We start from the raw sequence: 18,821 nt of genomic DNA, 5'->3' as shown, positions 1-18,821 counted from the left end.
GGATTAAATCTCCATGGTTGAAACAGTCTTCACCGCCCGCCGAGTCTGGTTCGCCTCCGCTCGGCGCCTTGTCGGGTCACGTCTTAATTCGTCGACCGTCTTGAGATCGAGTAGCGGGAAAAGCTAACTACTGCTGATTACTGCGCGTGCGCATAAGGGGGCTCCCAGCAGGCCTACCGGAAGACACCAAACATTGCACATGCGCAGATGAACATCCCAAAATGGCGTCACTACAAGGCTCCCCATTGAGTGCGGAGCACGAGAATATAAAGATTGTAGTGGCACCAGAAACAAGATAGCTACCGATCTACCACAGATGAGGCACAAAATATGACAACTCAAGAAAAATTGTAATTACAATATAAATGAGCATGCAAAAGAAAAACAAAAATTTTCTTCAAGAAATGTTCAATAACAAAACATTGAAATGTCCAATACACAAGAGAATATAATGTGTACACACGTACACATTATGTATGCACGACCGCCATGTCTAATTGTCCAAGCGTTCTAATTTCACCTTTTCGCTACAGTTATGCCCATTTACTTTATAATTGTCGTTTTGTCTGATAAGGGAGCTCTGTAGCGTTTGTACAATACTTTATCCCTCTCTGAGAGAATATCACGCAATGACAGTCACGAATACACCATTGTTTGTACTCACAATAGAAAATGTCAAATGTAAATAGTCTTTGCAAGTTTCTTAGGCCAGTGAACAGTTCGGCCAGTCCTGGTAACATAGGATTTGATCGAGGCAGGTTGCGACAACGAAGGTGGTGTTGTAGGTGCTGGTGTTGTCAGAGGTGCATGTGTAAGTGATGGTGTTGACAAAGGTGCACGTGTAGGTTCAAAGGTGGGCGTGGCAGCGGTGTCATCGAAAGATGTGGACACCTCAGAATATGCTCGTTTAAGTCTATCTACAGAAACGGTCTCCGAGCGACCATTCACATCGATTGTTAAAAACTTTGGGTGTGCGAGAAAGCACACGAAAAGGTCCTCTGTAAGGAGAAACAAGAGGTCCCTTGACATAGTCATCTTGAATAAAAACATGCGACCAAGAATCAATATCTGACGGGACATTAGAGGGTGAAGATTGGTCCCGGGAACCCATGGGAGGAAGATTAGAAAAATAGGTGCGAAGTCTGGCGACGTATGACGCCGGATCATTAAGCCGTGAAATGTCTGGTACCAACAACGTACCAGGCAACGCTAGTGTGGTACCATACAATAGCTCTGCAGAGGAAAAACCCAAGTCTGCTATGACAGCAGTACGACAACCAAGAAACACAATGGGCAGAAATTCAGTCCAGGACTGCGGATCTGGAGAGGCACGAAGAGCGGCCTTGAGCTGCCTATGAAACCGTTTGACCTTCCCATTGGAAGCTGGATGGTAACTGATCGTGCGAATATGATGCACACCTAGAATACGTGACAATTCACGAAATAAGGAAGCTTCAAACTGGCGTCCACGATCAGTAGTTAAACTGGACGGAACTCCGAAACGGGAAATCCAGTTAGAGACAAAAGCTTGAGCAACAGATTCAGCAGAAATGTCTGCTATAGGAATGGCTTCCGGCCAACGGGAGAAACGATAGATACAAGTCAAGATGTAAGAGAACCCGCGACTCACAGGCCATGGTCCAACCAAGTCAATGTGGACAAGGCGAAAACGGGCCTCCAGAGGAGAAAACTGTCCAAGCGGAGCACGAATGTGTCGCTGGACCTTGGAGCGTTGGCACTGGGAGCAACTACGTGTCCAAGACGTAATTGTGCGACGCATATTCGGCCAGAAAAACCGAGCAGTGATAAGCTTAAGTGTGGCAGCGATGCCCGGATGCGACAAGGAGTGCAGGGCCTCAAACACTGAGCGTTGGTGATTCTCAGGCACCAGTGGCCTGGGAGAACCAGTAGAAGTATCATAAAGAATAGTTCCTTCAGCCGATGGAAGCGGAAAATATGCAAATTGGCAACAAGAAAACCTTGGCGAAGTTAAATCTAACGTCGCCAGGGCTGGTTGGTCCTGCGAAATGGTAGTCAAGTTGATTTCAGCAGGTGATGAAAGGGAACAGACTGGAAGACGAGAAAGAGCGTCAACAGGAACGTTCTCTTTTCCAGGTATGTGACGAATGTCACTGGTAAATTGTGAAATAAAATCCAGGTGACGGAAAGCACGAGGCAAGAGTTTGTCCGTCTTAGACGATAGGGCAAACGTAAGAGGCGTGTGATCAGTATAGATCACAAAATCTCGCCCTTCGAGTTGATGTTGAAAACGACGAATTGACAGGTAGATCGTCAAGAGTTTGCGATCAAAAGTGCTGTACCGCAGCTCAGCCAGTTGTAACTGGCGAGAGAAGAAAGCTAGAGGTCGAGTCTGATCGTCCACTGTGTGTTGCAGTACCGCGCCGACCGCAGTGTCCGATGCATCCACTGTTAACGAGAGTGAAGCATCGGGAATCGGATGTGCTAGCAACGGGACAGAAACTAATTCCTTCTTGATGGACTCGAAAGCAGATAATACTTCAGCAGAGAGGATGAGTGGACCGTCCTTTTTAGAGGTGTCCTTTAAACCCACATGAAATATATGAATATATATATATATATATATATATATATATATATATATATATATATATATATATATATATATATATATATATAATATATATATTAGATCGTATACGAGTGGGTATATATTTGTAAAAAAGAAGTTTGAAAATGCCACTATATTAGATAAATTTTAAATTTACATGTTTCGGTTCTTGAAATAACGAACCTTATCAAAAAGAATTTTTTTATAATAAAGAGTATAATGGAATAGTTCATAATTGTTTCATACATTCAATAGAGTCCATGCTATATACATAAAAAGTATAATGGAACAGTTCATAATTGTTACATACATTCAATAGAGTCCATGCTATATACATTCAATAGAATCCATGTTCTTGAAAAGGCGAAAAATATATTATAAGCTGTAAGTCGTTCCTCACTGTTTTGTCAAGTGTAGTGCAGGAGTTCATTATAGATTTTACCTTGTGTTCCGATGGGAGCAACAGTAGTGATTCTTGGTTGTCGTAATTTTGGTCAACTTAATGAACTCCTGCACCAAAAAGTAAACGATGGACAAGGCAAACCTACATATAGCTACGCACTACGTAAACATAAACAACCATATCCTCTATCTCACCCAACACCCCCGAATTGCACCTACACACACATACACATCCACGCACACTTCCACAAAAAAGTATACAGTGGACAACGCAAACTTGCATTTAATGGAACACATACAAATATATTTATGCATCCAATCGCACATACACAAGCATGCACACATGAAAGTGGACGAGAAAACCATCATGTACTGTCAACAAATATACAAACAAAAACACATATCTACATACATATATATGTATATACAACTCTGTATGTAATAATAATAATAATAATAACGTAAAATATAACGAGAGCAATATTATCAATAATAATATGCCGATGCATATGGGAATAATAAGTAATAATGATAGTAATATTAATAATCATAATATTGATAAGAATACAGCAGCAAGTAATCATAATAAAGTAAAGCAATTACAGCAAGATAATAGGTGCAATTGTAGAATTAAGGAAAATTGTGTCTTCAATAATGACTGTTTGAAAAAGGAGGTAGTATACCAATGCATAGTAAGTACACAATATGATAATAGAGTATATATTGGGGCTACTAAGAATAATTTGAAACAGAGACTTAATTATCACAGATATACTTTTAAAGATAGGAATAGGATTAATTCTACAGGGTTAGGTGCATATATATGGGAGCTTAAGGGCAAAAATATCAATTATAATTTGCAATGGAAAATACTTATATCTGCACCAGCGTATAATAATAGGAATAGAAAATGCTCATTATGCATTAATGAGATTTTCTTTATAATTAGGGCTAATTTACCAATTATTAACAATTTTAAGGAACGAAATGTTTCATGCCTTCATAGACTGGCGTATACTTTCTCTAGATACAAATAATACTTATTTCTAAATACCCTTTAAAATAGATATAAATAGTTGTTAAGAGCTTTTTTACTTTATTATATTTAGAAATACAAAATTGTAAAGGGTTATGGGCATATTATTTTTTGTATATCTATGTATAAGTGCATAATATATGTATTTGTATATGAATGTTTGTGTATTTATATATTTTGATATAAGTGTTTTTTGTGTGTACATATTTGTATTTTTTATATACTGGTACTTGTGTGTAAATTTATCTTTATATTTATGTATATTGATATTTATTGATTTTTGGCTTTTAGTACATAGTTATGTACATAGTACGAGTCAATGTACTAAACATATTGTGGTCACTATTGGATTTGTATATGTGTGGATACATATGTATATATATATATATATATATATTTGTAAAAAAGAAGTTTGAAAATGCCACTATATTAGATAAATTTTAATTTTTACATGTTTCGGTTCTTGAAATAACGAACCTTATCAAAAAGAATTTTTTATGATAAAGAGTATAATGGAATAGCTCATAATTGTTTCATAAGGCCAAGTTGGAGCATGTGCTCAAACTCGGCCCTAGCCGCTTTTAGACGGTCAGGCGCAAGGCGCCGTGAGCGCGACAATACAGGCGGCCCAGTGGTGGTGATAAAATGAAGGGTCGAGTGGGTAGGCTTTTCCGGTTGAAAGGCAATGTCCACTAGCTCCGGAAATGAAGCCAAAAGAGAGTGAAAAGCGTCTCCAGAGGTGGCAACAAAGAATGTCGGGCTAAGGACCGCATTGGTGGAACTCCTAGTCGGCGTAGAGAGCGACGTCGTGCTGTCAAGAAGCCTCCGACGCCTGACATCCACCAATAGATTAAACCTATCCAAGAAATCAGCGCCGAGAATAGGATGCGGGATGTCAGCGATGACGAAAACCCATTGAAAATCTCGACGAAGATTGAAGGGAATATTCATTCTGGGGTGGCATGAATTGAAAGGAAGATATTGCTTATAATCCGTAGGCTTGTAGCATATATCTGTTTCTATTACATTATTAGATTTCTTAATGAGGATGCCGAGGAAGGGGAGTTGTTGCTGGCTAAATTCCATCGTGAATTGGATGTTTACGTCCAGTCCATTTAAAATTGCTTGGAATTCTTTGAGTTTCTCAATATTTTCATGCCAAAGGATGAAACAGTCATCTAGGTATCTCTTCCAGTTGTTTTCTATGTAGAGGGAAAAAGGGCTGCCATATCTTTCTAGAACCTTACGATACAGACTGATTTCTAGATATCCCATGACTAGGTTGGCAAAGGAGGGGGCCATTCGCGTACCCATCGCAGTCCCCGATTTTTGTCGGTAGAAGTTGTCTTTGAAGGCGAAGTAGTTATTTTCCAGGATGAATTTAACCCCTTCTATCACGAATTCTTTTTTGATGCGATGTGGGAGTTCGTTGGCGTGATTCTCTAGCCAGAATTGAATTGCCTCTATTCCTAGGTTGTGGGGGATATTGGAATAGAGGTTGACTACATCGAAGGATACTAGTAGGGTGTTTTTGTTTATAGTATTAGGTAGGTGATTGAGCATATCCAGGTCGTCCCTTATATAGCTTTTGACATGTTTGAGGAGTGGTTTTAAGAGGGTATCTAAAAAGTTACTCAGGCGGTGGGTTTCGCATGCGGGACCTGCTATTGTAGGTCTCAATTTGAGGTCATTAGGATTAGGGACTTTAATTATTTTGTCTGGTTATCTTGCATGCATTACTTATTTTCTCACTTTTGTGTATCTTGGGAATACCGTAGAATTGACTGGTTTTACTTGTGAAATTGGTCATATAGTCATATTCTTTGTCGGTGAGCCCTTCTTTGTATGGGGTTAACATGGATTTTAGATCCCTCATTATTTTTTGTTGACTGTAGTTTTGTGCCTTTCCATAATATGTTGTGTCTTCCAACATAGATAGTACTAAAGTTATGTAAAATGTCGTGTCCATTAAAACAACTGTACTCCCTTTATCGGCCTCTTTGATTGTTATTGCTTTGTCATTTTTTAATTTGTTCAGCTCAGCCCATCCTTTTTTGCTGAAGTTTGGTTTGGGTTTTTGTTTGTGCATGTGTTGATATGGGTAATTCGAGATGTGTTCACAGAAACGATTAAGTGTTTTGTTCTTACCTTTTGAGGGGGTGTAGATACTCCTATTTCTGACCAACGATTCGTCCTCGTTGAATTTGTCATATAGCTCCTCAGTAAGTCGTAATTTTCTACAGAATTCTGCGATGTCTTCTTTCATTTCATTGTAGTTGGGGTGTTGTGGGGTGGGTGTAAACTTGAGTCCTTTGGAGAGTATATTTATTTGGTTTGCTATTAGTTCATTGTGAGTTAGATTAATAATTTTTATCACTTTTGGTTCCTCCTGCCTGTTTGGTGCTATCTTGTGTCTCTGTGTTTGCATATTGGGTCTAAAAAATGAATGCGGTGGCTGGGACGGTAGCCATTATATAGTTGTTCCTTATATATATACTCACACATACACACAAACATACACACACACACACATATACACACTGCAGATATAAAAACAGAGGCAATGATGATTGATTACATCAATATAAAGGAAGACGATGTAATAAGGGCTATAGATGAAACGAACCCAAACTCAGCTACTGGCCCTGATGGATTCCCAGTAATCCTTCTAAAAGTATGTAAGCAAGTCCCTCTCTCAGAGCTTCCTTGCAAAACTAAATGCAATACCCATTAAATACACTGGACCTGGAGGGACTGCAATCCCAGAGGCACAGTCAGTGCGAGACCTGGGCATTTACATGAGTAATGAAGTAACCTTTCATGTGCATGTTGCTAAACTGGCTATGAAATGTAGGTAGCTGACCGGATGAATTCTTAGAATTTCAGAACAAGAGATCAGGAAACCATAATGGTGCTGTGGAGGACACTTGTCCTAAGCCACTTTGACTATTGCTCCCACCTATGGTCACCAACAAGTGTCAAATTAATCTCAACTTGAGGCAATCCAATGAAGCTACATGAAGAAGATAACCTCTATGCAGCATATAAGCTATTGGGAAAGACACAAAAGATTAAGACTCTTTTCTTTAGAGTGTAGGCAAGAAAGATATGCCATAATATACATCTGGAAGATCCTGGAAGGACTTGTCCCAAATTTTGGCATCGAGAGTTACACAAATACTAGAACTGGGCGCCACTGCATAGTGCCAAGGACTCCAAATTTGCTATCAAGATATAGGGGCAAGATACTGCAATAGCCTGGGCTTCAAAGGTCCATGGCTCTTCAATATCCTCTTGAAGGACCTGAGAAACCTGCATGGGGTGGATCTTGGTGTCTTCAAAATAAGGCTGGACCTCTTACTGTCAAGTGTCCCAGATGAACCAACTTTGTGGCAGGAGGTGCAGATGAGGGCAGCTACATCAAACTGTCAATTCCTAAAAAGCATTTGTGAATTAAAATTATGTAGCAACATCAAAGAGCGGTGCCCCAGTACAGCTTGTGTGCCGAAACTAGACATAAAAACAATTAAATATAATATATATAATATATATTATATATATATATATATATATATATATAATATGCATATATAATATATGCATATATATATATATATTTTATATATATATATGCATATTATATATTATATATATATATATATGCATATATATATGATATATATATATATTATATATGCATTATATATACTCTAATAGATAATATATATATATATATACATATACATATAGCATATATATCTAGTTGTATATATCTATATATATATATATTATATATATATATATATGTAGGTATTATATATACGTATATATATATACACTATGCATATATATGGTGGTGTGTGTATATATATATTACATATATATGTATGTATATATATTGTTATATATGTATATACAGATAAGAGGAAAAAAAATCTATTAGAAGGAACTTATCTCTCTTAAACATATCTTTTGATAAGCATAACAAATGCGCAACCGTAAAAAGAACTCACCTAACTTAAATTACTTAATTACTTAAATTATTTTGTCAGCATTTCTTTCATTTCCTTTATATATATATATATATATATATGTGTGTTGTGGTGTGTGTGTGTGTGTGTTATATATATATAATATATATGTATATATATGTATATATATATATATGTATATATATGTATATATATATATATTAATATATATGTATATATATATATATATATATATATGTATATATATATATATATATATATATATATATATATATATATATGTATATCATCATCATCGTTTAGCGTCCGTTTTCCATGCTGGCATGGGTTGGACGGTTGCAACTGGGGTCTGGGAAGCCAGAAGGCTGCACCAGGCCCAGTCTGATCTGGAATGTTTCTACGGCTGGATGCCCTTCCTAACGCCAACCACTCCATGAGTGTAGTGGGTGCTTTTTACGTGCCACTGGCTCAGGTGCCACACGAGGCTGGCAAACGGCCACGATCGGATGGTGCTTTTTACGTGCCACCGGCACGGAGGCCATGCGAGGCTGGCAACGGCCACGATTGGATGGGGATTTTACGTGCCACCGGCATGGAAGCCAGTCAGGGCGGCGCTGGCAACGGGCACGTTCGATGGTCTCTTATGTGCCACCAGCACTGGTATCACAGCTACAATTTCCATTCATGTTGATCGATTTTGATTTTTGACTTTTGATTTTGATTTGATTTTCACTTGCCCCAACAGTTATCACAAGTAGAGTTTGTGTCCCAAGAAGGAAAGGTATGCATAAGTGGACTGAGGCCATGGGTTATGGTCTCACTTGTCTCTGGCCGGTCTTCTCAAGCACAGCATACTTAAAGGTCTCGGTCTCTAGTCATTTCCTTGGTGAGACTAAAGTTCGAGGGTCGTGCTTCACCACCATATATATATATTGATATATTGTATATATATATGTATATATATATATGTATGTATATATGTATATATATGTATACATATATATATATATGTATACATATATATATATATATGTAGTATATATGTATATATATGTTATATATATATATAATGTATATATATAATAATATATATATCTATATATATAATTTCAAACAATTGAGGGAAAATTAATTAATTAATCAATTCACCAAGTATTCAGTATGCAAAGGGACCATTTAAGGCGAATTCAAATTATTACATTAATAAAAGGGCTTAGTAAAATAAATTACTTTGCCGCATACTGAACTCATTAGAAATAGCAGCTAAAAAAACTTTTTAAAACTATTTCCAATACTTAAAGAAAACCTCTCTCATATAGGGTCTGCTCAATTCAAACTCACGAAAGTATGGGGGTAGAGACATTAAAAAATCCAAATGCAAGGTTATTTGAGAACGTACGTTTCAAGATTAGTCAAAATCGACACTTCTATCATCAGCTCAGAACTCCCTGGTTTGGATTTGAAAACACTGAAAGTGGGAGCATACCCTTTCGGCTTGTTATCGCTTCTGAAGATCTGCTCGAAACTAACACTGCCAAAAATAAATATGCAAGCGAAGAATTTCTGCTCTCCCCTTTCCACCAGCGTGGGTTAAAATCAGTAAACACTATGTTTTTTTCGGTAAAATCCGAGGCATTTAAATAGAGAGAGATGAATTATAATTTCAACAATTGAGGGTAAAATTAATTAATTAATCAATTTCACCAAGTATTCAGTAGCAAAGGGACCATTTAGGCGAATTCAAATTACATTATATAAAGGGTTAGTAAAATAAATTACTTTGCCGTATACTGAACTCATTAGAAATAGCAGCTAAAAAAACTTTTTTAAAACTATTTCCAATACTTAAAGAAAACCTCTCTCATATAGTGTCTGCTCAATTCAACTCACGAAAGTATGGGGGTAGAGACATTAAAAATCAAATGCAAAGGTTATTTGAGAACGTACGTTTCAAGATTAGTCAAAATCGACACTTCTATCATCAGCTCAGAACTCCCTGGTTTGGATTTGAAAACACTGAAAGTGGGAGCATACCCTTTCGGCTTGTTATCGCTCTGAAGATCTGCTCGAAACTAACAGTGCCAACAAACTCATATGCAAGCGAAGAATTTCTGCTCCCTTTCCACCAGCGTGGGTTAAAATCAGTAAACACTATGCTTTTTTCGGTAAAAATCCGAGGCATTTAAAGTAGAGAGATGAATTATATTTCAACAATTGAGGGTAAAATTAATTAATTAATCAATTTCACCAAGTATTCAGTATGCAAAGGGACCATTTAAGGCGATTCAAATTATTACATTATATAAAGGGTAGTAAATAAATTACTTTAAATGCCTCGGATTTTACCGAAAAAAGCATAGTGTTTACTGATTTTAACCCACGCTGGTGGAAAGGGGAGAGCAGAAATTCTTCGCTTGCATATTTGAGTTTGTTGGCACTGTTAGTTTCGAGCAGTGCATATTTGAGTTTGTTGGCACTGTTAGTTTCGAGCAGATCTACAGAAGCGATAACAAGCGAAAGGGTATGCTCCCACTTTCAGTGTTTTCAAATCCAAACCAGGAGTTCTGAGCTGATGATAGAAGTGTCGATTTGGACTAATCTTGAAACGTACGTTCTCAAATAACCTTTGCATTTGATTTTTTAATGTCTCTACCCCATACTTTCGTGAGTTGAATTGAGCAGACACTATATGAGAGAGGTTTCTTTAAGTATTGGAAATAGTTTAAAAAAGTTTTTTTAGCTGCTATTTCTAATGAGTTCAGTATGCGGCAAAGTAATTTATTTTACTAAGCCCTTTTATATATGTAATAATTGAATTCGCCTTAAATGGTCCTTTGCATACTGAATACTTGGTGAAATGATTAATTAATAATTTTTACCCTCAATGTTGAAATTATAATTCATCTCTCTCTATTTAAATGCCTCGGATTTTACCGAAAAAAGCATAGTGTTTACTGATTTTAACCACGCTGGTGGAAAGGGGAGAGCAGAAATTCTTCGCTTGCATATTTGAGTTTGTTGGCACTGTTAGTTTCGAGCAGATCTTCAGAGCGATACAAGCCGAAAGGGTAGCTCCCCACTTTCAGTGTTTTCAAATCCAAACCAGGGAGTTCTGAGCTGATGATAGAAGTGTCGATTTTGACTAATCTTGAAACGTACGTTCTCAAATAACCTTTGCATTTGATTTTTTAATGTCTCTACCCCCATACTTTCGTGAGTTGAATTGAGCAGACACTATATGAGAGAGGTTTTCTTTAAGTATTGGAAATAGTTTAAAAAAGTTTTTTTAGCTGCTATTTCTAATGAGTTCAGTATGCGGCAAAGTAATTTATTTTACTAAGCCCTTTTATATAATATATATATATATATAAAGTATATAATATATATTTATATATATATTATATATATAAAGTATATTATATATAAATGTATATATATATATATATATATAATATATATAATAATATATATATATATATATATATATTATTATCATCATCATACATGTATATATAAATATATATACATACATATATACACTCACACATATATATATATATATATATATATATATATCTACATGTATATACATATATATATATAATCAAAATAAGCAACAAGAATGACTCCGGTAATTTGGTACGGTCATTTCGTACTACATCATTTTTTAAATGTTGTAAGTATTACAACAGATTTGAAATGCTGAGTACTCATCAGCCAATTATAGAGGTTTTCCATTAATACAAAATTTCCATATCATGTGGCAACATTATAGAGAAGGTAGATATATAGACAAAGATGTGGATTTAAATTTTAAGAACTTTTGAGGTAGTGGAGCCCATCAACTGACTGACTAAGATTTGGTTGTTCCAGACTACTGTAAGGTTGTGAGAGGGAAGAATAAGTGGAAGGACACAATCAACATTTCCTAATTATAGAAAGGGGTAAAGGGGGTTTCAGAGCTCCATATAAGGAATTTATGTGGAAAGACAGTATTGTCACTACTAAATGCCATTACTACTATTTGATGAACAGATTCAGCGTTAGGAGAACTAGATCAATTTCAAGTTGTCACAATCACATTCACAGAGAGTACAGAGACCTTACAAACCCGATGATCAACACCAACAACATTTTGGTCTATAAGTTCCAAGTACTTTGACAAGTTAGAATAAAGGAAAAAAATAGTAGTGACAATGCTGTCTCTCAACTTCTCTCACAACCTTACAGTAGTCTGGAACAGCCAAATCTTAGTCAGTCAGTTGATGGGCTCCACTACCTCAAATGTTCTTAAAATTTAAATCCACATCTTTGTCTATATATCTACACTCTCTATAATGTTGCCACTTGATATGAAAATTTTTGTATTAATGGAAAAACCTCAATAATTGGCTGATGAGTACTCAGCATTTTAAATCTGTTGTAATACTTACAACATTTAATAAATGATGTAGTACGAAACGATCGTAACCAAATTACCGGAGTCATTCTTGTTGCTTATTTGATTATAATCACCCCACGGATTTTTATGGATAACACCATACAAATTCTGGTGCATCTAAATTAAGTACCATATTCATTTGAATCTAATTTTTGCTTTCATATATATATATATATATATATATAATATATATATATATATATATATATATATATTATACATATATATATATATATATATATATATATATATACATATACAACATATATATCACCGTGATCACCGTGACCGACCAGGCTATCAGATGTTGTTAACATCGCTGTCACACAATGCGCTTCACATTGTTTTAGCCTTCAAATGATGCCACCCCGCTGGCTAAGCGAGCAGGCCAACAGAAGAAAGAGTGAGAGAAAGTTGTGGCGAAAGAGTACAGCAGGGATCGCCACCCCTCCTGCCGGAGCCTCGTGGAGAATTAGGGTTTTCGCTCAATAAACACTCACAACGCCCGGTCTGGGAATCGAAACCGCGATCCTACAACCGCGAATCCGCTGCCCTAACCACTGGGCCATTGCTCCTCCACATATATATACACATACATATATATTACACCATACATGTATATATACATATATATATATATACATATATATCATCATCATCATCATCGTTTAACGTCCGTTTTCCGCGCTAGCACGGGCTGGATGGTTCGACCGGGTCTGGAAAGCCAGGGGCTGCACCATGCTCCAGTCTGATCTGGCAGAGTTTCTACAGCTGGATGCCCTTCCTCCTAACGCCAACATTCCGCGAGTGTAGTGGGTGCTTGTTACATGCCACCATATATTTCTTCTACACCTACATTCTTCCTATCTAGTTTTTCTTTCCCTATATCTATACTTTTTCCCATTTCTAACTCTGATGTTGAGCGTACACCACCAAACTCCGCTTCCCACCCTTCCAATTTTCAGTTCCCCCCGCCCGCCCCTACGTGGTCACATTTAGCACACACCTTTAACTTTACACTTTCAACCACCTTTTATTTTTACCCTCATCTCATGTTAAGCTTTACCCGATTATATTTATATTTTATTTTATCCTATTTTATTTTGCTTTATCCTTTATTCTTATTTTTATTTTCATTCTATATTTTAATTTTTATAGTTTTTATGATTTTTATATTTTAATTCTAATTTTTATATTTTATTTCTTATTTTTATTTCTAATTCTTATTCTTACCCTCATTCTTACTCCTATTTTTACCCCTATTTTATCACTTTATATCTCTATATATGTCTATTTTTAGTTTTTTCCTTATTTACTTATCTATGTATCCGCTTTATGATTATACGTGTGTCCGGGTACGTATGTATATGTATACATGTGTATACGTATGTATGAGTAAATATCTGTGTCTAGATATGCGCACCCCCGTTATACTTCTTTAATAATTTTTTTTACATGCTTTCGTAGATTTCTTATATACATATGTTTACACATATTTTTATGCATCTTTTAATATCTTATAGCTATACCTATATGTGCGTGTGTCTGTGTGTGTGTACGTAAGTGTATGTGTACACGCACGTATAGACACACAGATGTGTGTGCGTGTGCGTGTAGACGTGAGTTCGTGGGTCCGTTTCTTTACATGCGTTTGTAGATTTCTTATATACATTTGTTATACATCTTTTAATATCTTATATCTATATCTGTATGTGTGCGCATCTGTGTATATGTATGTAAGGGTATGCGCACACGCACGTATAGACACACAGATGTGTGTGTGTGTGTGCGTGTGGATACATGCGCGTGGGTCCGTGTGTATGTGTGTATGCGTGTATGTATGCACACGTGGGTGTGCATGTATGCACACATATATATATGTGCGTCTGCGGGTATGTGTGCGAGTATATGTGTGTATATGTATATGTGTATATATGTATATGTATACATGTATGCATATGTGTATATGTATATGTATATGCGTATGTGTGCGTGTGTGTATATATATATGTACATGTTTATTGTCCGTGTATATATATGCATATTCTGTTGTGTGTATATATATGTGCGCATGTGTGCGTGTGTGTGTGTATATGTGTATCTGTATATGTTTACACGTGAGTACGTATGTATGCTTATATGCTTGTAGCTGGGTATGCGTGCGTATATGTGCGCGTGTATATGGGTGTATGCATCCATGCGGGTACGTATGTACAAGATGACCACTTAATACGAAGAACCAGATAAGCTGCTCAACATCTCTGATTTACAATACACTAAGTCCCCAGACGCTCCTGTTGATTTACGACACCCCAGACTTCTACAACCAGAAATTGTCATTTTCCTGACCACCATGTTTGGTCCGTAACTACTATTATCCCTTATCCTTATATTCTTTTACATTTTTTTATTATTTATTTCTATTTTTATTTTTATAACTTTATACCTTTATATTCATTTATATTCTTTTATATTTTTTATATCTTTATAATCTTTACACTCTACATTTTTATATTTTTTTTATTTACTTACACTTTTTATATATTTTTAATATATTTTTTATCCTTCGTCCTGAATTCTCGCCCCTCCATCTTATCTCTATTCACTCTTATTACCAGGTTCCTTCACGTCTGTCTACATTTATATATTTATATATGTATATATTTATTTATTAATTTATTTACATTACTTCAACATCCAAATTTCCTCATTCTACATGAGAGAAGAACGAGATGGACGCTTCATTTTTATGCTGTTGCCGCATTATGTCGTACGCGAATGGGAGGATTTGCATCCCCAACCAAGAATTTTTTGATGTAATACATGTCCTTGTGGAAGTTGTTGTGCGCGGCTAAAGAAGGCCACAGACATACATTATGCATTGTTATAAATCCGTCTAATAAAGGCCCGAAACATATGTACCGCTGAATCCTTGGCATCATGTTTTTATTTTGATTAATTTACTCCACCACCTACACCACCAAACGGTATATACAGGTGCTTACAATTATCAAGTACTCACCCAGAATTTCTATATATATATATATATACATATACATATATATATGAATATATATGCAGTGTATGCATTCATACATTTATACATTGAGAGAAAGAGAAAGTGAGAGAGAGAATGAAAGATAAAGAGAAAACTGAAAAATATCAAAAGAGATAAGAGATCCTTGAGTGGGTAACAGAGAAACAGTTATAAAGAGAGAGAGAGAGAGAGAGAGAGAGTGAGAGAGAGAGCAAGATAGGGAATAGTGAGAGATAAAGAACGATAGAATTAATTTGGATAAACATAAAGAGAGACTGGGAAACAAATTTATTTACTTTTATTCATAACCCGAGATAAACATAAAAATATAAGTAGAAATTTGTAACAGGTTTAACTATTAAACAAACAGCAGCTTCTTGAGATTCGATGTCTCCATTTACAAGACTGACTTTATAATAAATGGATTAAGAAGAAATTGAGAAAAATACTGTGTAAATGTTTTAATTCAGAACTGAGGCAAGGGAAATCTGTTGTTTGAAGACTTTGAATGGTTAACTGCTAAAACTTTTGGTCTCCCAGCCATTTCCTACAGATTCATCACCCTGTAATGATATATCTGCTGACTTAATATAAGTTTAATTTTTATAGGGTCAGGAATAACAGTCATTTTAATTATCCTCATTATATTACAGGTACTTATTTAAATAAAACAGGAATAAGAAGCAAAGCCAGAATTTGTAGCATTTGACTAAAGAACATGGAACCAAATACTCTTGAACAAGTGCAGGCATGGTTGTGTAGTTAAGAAGTCCACTTCTCATCATATAGCTTTTGGTTCAATCAGTTAAAGCAGTTATCTTCTACTAAATCCCTGGGACAACTAATGCTTTGTGATGAAGGTGAGCAAGACAAACATTTGAAATCACTTATCAGTCTAATTACACAATCCAACAGGTATTTTGTGTCAGGACATTTAACTTGGTTTGAAGGTTTTTGAAATGTTGAATCTAAAAATGGAATCCATTTTTTACTATCATATCTAGATTTCAAGACACCCAACCCCAACAAATTTGCAATTTCCTCATTTTTCAGAAAATGCATTATTTATCTGTGGAAATTTAGTCTGAAATTTACAGCCAAGGAAAAACATTGGATGATCAAAGAATGGCCATAGCAAATATTAGTTCCAGGGTCTTTTAATGTGGTTGAAGAGCTTTTTAATTCAACTGGAGAAAAACATCCTACCTCCACTCCATCTCAACCTTGGCATTATGGAGCAGTTTGTTTGCAGCACATTTCCCAGGCTGAGCAGTGATAAGATAAATGCTGGAATATTTGATGGGCCTCACATCAGAATTGATAAAAATGAGAACTTGATAAATTCAATGAATTGCTTTGAAGCAGCAGCATGAAATTTATTTGTAATAGTTGTAAATGGCTTTCTGGACAACAAGAAGCAGTCAGCTATGCCAAAATTGTCAGCAAACATGCTGGAAACTTTCAAAAGTTAGGAGCAAATATGAGCATAAAGCACTATCTCCATGGTTACCACAATAAATTCCTTGAAAATCTTGGTGATGCAAGTGATGAGCAGAGAGAACATTTCCAGCAGGACATAAAAACAAAGGTATCAAGGCAAATGCGACTTATGAATGATGGTGAAGTATTACTATACTTTGCTCATGATCTCCCTGAGGTTCATCACTCAAGAAATCATCCAAATAGACATTCATGGGAAATTAGGCACAAGCAATGATATAATTTGTCAGTAAAAATTTTAAAACTTTTACTAGTTCTATTGGAAAATTTAAGAAAACATTCTGGTTTTGAAGGAAACCAATTTCTACATATGGTTGTATGTTATGCCTTGCTCTCAAAGCTGTTTTATTGAAAAAAACAATGAAATTCTATGGATCCAGTACCCTTAAAATCTTGACACATAGTGATAATAATGGATGTCATTTTTAGATTCTGTGTGTAAAAGCCCCTAGTTCACAACCAAGTTTTTTCCCAGCCAGGAAAAATTTTTCTATGTTGATACGTGTTACTTTTCCATTATTAAAATGAAAAATTGTTATTTCTTTTTCTCTCATTAGCAAAGCATTTTCACCAAAAACCACTTCTGCTCACTAACAATGTATCACATTTAGTCAAAATATATTGGTCCATAAGAATCTTCCTTAGAGAGCGTCACATGTATTTTCACACTTTACGGAGCCTTCCACATGAATTATTTCCCCAGAAGTATACATGAATTGAGAAGAAAATTTTTGGTGATTGATAGCTTCTATCTTTTATCTTTCTCCTTGCCCACTTACCTCCCCACCTTTGATCCCCTCCACGTCTGTCTATCTAGACACAGATATTTACTCATACATACGTATACACATGTATACATATACATACGTACCCGGACACACGTTAATCATAAAGCGGATACATAGATAAGTAAATAAGGAAAAAGCTAAAAAATACACATATATAGAGATATAAAATGATAAAATAGGGGTAAAAATAGGAGTAAGAATGAGGGTAAGAAATAAGAATTAGAAATAAAAATAAAAATTAAAATATAACAAATTAGAAATAAAATATAAAAATCATAAAAACTATAAAAATTAAATATAGAATGAAAAAAAAAATAAGAATAAAGTTAAAGCAAAATAAAATAGGATAAATAAAATAAAAATATAATCGAGTAAAGCTTAAAAATTAGAAATAATATAAAAATCATAAAAACTATAAAAATTAAAATATAGAATGAAAATAAAAATAAGAATAAAGTTAAAGAAACAAATTAAAATGGATAAAATAAAATAAAAATATAATCGAGTAAAGCTAACTGATGAGTATGACATAAAAATAAAGGGGGTTGAAAGTGTAAAGTTAAGGTGTGTGCTAAATGTGACCACGTAGGGGCGGGGCGGGGGAACTAACCAAAAAATATAATAGGAAGAATGTAGGGTAGGAGAAGAAAATTATTGGGAAAAACAAATATATGGGAGACAAATGTGTATATATAGGAAAAAAGTAGGAAAAATATATAGATAGAAAACGGGATGCGCTGGAGCCGACAGGTTGCACTGGTGGGAGGAACTCATGGGGGAGTTGGTATAATAGTCTAAGCTTTGTAGTATTTGAAAGTATCTAGATACTACAACCACCGGTCATCGCTGAAACATAGGATAAAGCTAACAGCACCTCCCTTTCTAAAAAAAATTTGGAATTAAAAGACAAAGCATAGATTTCAACTCAGATGGTCCATCATCGGATCAGCTGCACCTTATTTAAACAATAGAGCAGGATGCCAGCTATGTTGTGTAGAACTCCTGAATATCTTGAAATTCAAGGAGAAACACAAT

Source organism: Octopus sinensis, linkage group LG9, assembly GCF_006345805.1.
Source record: "Octopus sinensis linkage group LG9, ASM634580v1, whole genome shotgun sequence".
Taxonomy (NCBI): domain Eukaryota; kingdom Metazoa; phylum Mollusca; class Cephalopoda; order Octopoda; family Octopodidae; genus Octopus; species Octopus sinensis.
The sequence above is the reverse complement of the archived record's forward strand: the minus strand, read 5'-3'. Positions refer to the sequence as shown.